This window comes from Equus asinus, chromosome 1 (assembly GCF_041296235.1).
Source record: "Equus asinus isolate D_3611 breed Donkey chromosome 1, EquAss-T2T_v2, whole genome shotgun sequence".
NCBI classification, from domain to species: domain Eukaryota; kingdom Metazoa; phylum Chordata; class Mammalia; order Perissodactyla; family Equidae; genus Equus; species Equus asinus.
In genome coordinates, this window is record NC_091790.1 from 172040604 (window position 1) to 172043769 (window position 3166).

The 3166-nt window shown below is 36.9% G+C and overlaps 1 non-coding gene across 1 annotated transcript; it reads right to left on the reverse strand.

The window, feature by feature from the left end:
- Nucleotides 1-463: 463 nt before the first annotated feature.
- LOC123288333 (U1 spliceosomal RNA) lies at nt 464-626 on the reverse strand. Its single transcript, XR_006532002.1, has one exon. It is a non-coding gene; the product is annotated as a U1 spliceosomal RNA (small nuclear RNA).
- Nucleotides 627-3166: the final 2540 nt, after the last annotated feature.

Sequence of the window (3166 nt, forward strand, 5' to 3'; positions counted from 1 at the left end):
CACAAGTGGGAAGGGACAATTCAATACTATTTGACTTGAGATTTTGAAGTATGATTCTCACTTAACTACCAGCCAAGGAAGGCCATATGCTGGAAGAGGCACACCAAATGAAAAATGAAGAGACTTGCATTTCGTATACGTGTGGGCAAAAACACTTTTAACTCTTCTCAGGTTTACCTGACCATCATATACACAACTGGAAGAAGAAATTGAATCTTGATTTTGTAGTTTAGTACTATTTTTACCAAAGTAAAACAAGGAGAATGCCAACCCAGAGGGATAAATTACACCATGGTGTGAAATATACTAAGTCCTTGAAATTGGGTTCCAGCCTAAAGTGTTGACCGTGTTTTCCAACTAACTGCCCTTCCTACTGTGTTAGAAGAGCATGCCTGCATGCACTCTGAGGAAGGAAGTTTCAGAGTGTGGGCATGGTTACAACAAACCTTTTGGTTTTTTTCTTTAGGGGAAAGTGTGAACACAGTCCCCTACTACCACAAATTATGCAGTCGAGTTTCCCACATTTGGGGAAATCACAGAGGTTAGTACCTCCTGATTGCAGTGGATAAGACTTGCATTGGGGAAACCACCTGGTGATCATGGTATCTCTCCTGCCAGATAATAATCAATACATCTTTTTAGTTTTCCAGACCTACGTCGTAGCTTTTCCTCTTCTTTGGCTTAGGAGAACGTCTGCGAACCTCACTTTATGCCCAACCCTGGGTCATCATAGCTAAATTTTCCAATATATTTCTAACTCATCTATCTTCTGTTTTCTTCTTTCTTAATCTTTCTATTCCACCTCGTAGATCAATATCAGATAGGCTACCTTTCCTAAACTCCACTCATTTTAACATGCCTATGCTTAAGAATCAAAGATGGCTCTTTGCTGTCCATCAAGTCAAGTTCCGTCACTTTAGCATAGCACTTTATATTTGAATGGTCTCCCTATCCACCCAGCACCCCTGTCCACTCCTGTAGCTTCAATTTAGTCCACATTTTTCAAGGTCTTTCCTGCTGCTTCTCCATCCCACCTCATCTCCCCCTGATGTACATCCCTATCCTCTTTGCTCCCAGTTTTTCTCAACCACAGCAAACCAAAATTTCTATTGCCCCCAGAGATTCTGATATGGGTCTCATTCCCTTACACCATTAAGAATCATGGTTTTTGTTTATCCTACTAGCGAGGGATTTGTAAAATTTTATTTTCCTTGATTTGAACTATGAAAGTCAAAATCATTGGTTTTGATCTTTTTTAAAATAAGAAACTGTTGTGATATAGAATATGTATTTTTTCAAATAACATCTTCCACTTCAAAGAAGCTGATATTCTCCCTCCTTTGAAAATCACATATTTAAGTCCTATACTCCTCTCATGTCAGCATAATCTCAACCTTTCCTAAGTGTTGTCTTTAACTATTCTCCTTTCTTTGAACTCCTATGGCACTTGTAAATGACACATACTTATTACTTCTTTGTTGTGTGTTATTTTAAATTCATCAATGAAATGAGTAACCTTCTTGAGAACAGTAGCCATGTCATATTCCTCAATATTTCTCTCCAGCCTAATGCTAGGCATATGATAAATGTCTAAGTTCTTATTATCAATTCATTCTGCTCAATAATTGGAAATTTCTACCATAAAAATGTGTCTGTCTGAATTATGGCTGCTTACCAGCGCTTGTAAAAAACCAAACACACTGATAATCCATGTATTTATAGAAGGAAAATTACAGTCTCCAGGCTCTGGGCAAGTTTTGTACACATGCAAAAATACTCAGAAAAATAACATCAAGGATAATGAACTGTATGTTTCTGAGTTGAATGAGGTTTTCAAGGTAATCACTACCATATATTTAGTGACAAGTCCTTTCAATGCCTAAGAGTTTCTGGGAATCTGTGGATGGTTTACTCGTTAAACTGTTGCCTACAATCTATCTCAATGTGTTTTTTTCTACACTAATTTATCCCTTCACAAATTATGCCTTGTTCAGGAAAAAAATGTGTGTGAGAAATACTTTCCGCTCATCTTGCCAAACCTGTTAAGAAACATTCCATTTGTTCTTCCAAAACTAATGTTTACCTTTTCTAATAGACATGACTTTCATCTGAAGTCTGATATTTTAGAAGTTTTCATTTACCACTTTAGAAGCAATATTTTGCCCATGTTATGTAGGTATTCACCCCCATTACTTTCACTGAATTCTGTATCAAATATGATTATGAAAGGAATAACTGGAATAAATTGATAAGAACTAAATTATTTCCAAACTATTTTAGCATCCACCTCGAGTACCCTGCATTTTTATAGATATGTGGAAAATTCTACACTATTGGAAGAATGCTACCTTTTTTAAATAAAAGAAAGCAAGCTTTGTTTTCTAAATAAAGGTTAGTAATGTATTCAGAAATTCTATTCTCATATCTTCGGTTTTTAAGCACTCAAGGAAGAACAAACACCTTCTGGAATTTTATTTACTCAAATAGGTTTTGAAATATATTGCTCAATAGTGGCTGTTTTTTCTTTTTTTGGAAAAGAAAGTAAACATGTTATTTCATTTCTTGATAATTCAGGCACATTAACTACACGTCCCCTTGTTCTTTCAGAGATCACCAGGCTGACCTCATATATGTGTAAGAAATGATTTTCCAAGATAATAAGTGCTTTTAAGCATTTTCTTGATTTATGTTACTGGCTCACCAACTATTCCCAGGAAAATGAGGTGGAATACTTCCAAATATGCCCTTCTCACCTTCCTCCTCACACTTCTCTTTCCTGCCAAAATCTTGTTTTCACAGTTGTATTTTGTTACTGATGCTCACTCTGTGTGGTCCCTTTCTAATAAGGGAGTAGAGAAACACCCTGATTGATTTTCTCTCTTACCGTAATCCTAGACTCTCGGGAATTTGGAGGGCCTGTGGTTTGCTCTCTGTCTCCCCCTTCCTTTCTTTCTTCCTCAGATCTGAGCTTATTGGATGCAAACAGAACATTGGTGCTTCGTGACTGGGGAATGCAGCAGATGCTTATCCCAGTGCTTTTCTCTAGGTGTATCTACACCTGCAGTCCAGCCATCATGGCTGAATTGTCAGATTAGTCAGTGAAACAACTTGTTCTTTTTAATGAATTAATTTGATGGTTAGCTAAAACGGCAAGCCATAGTTCTGA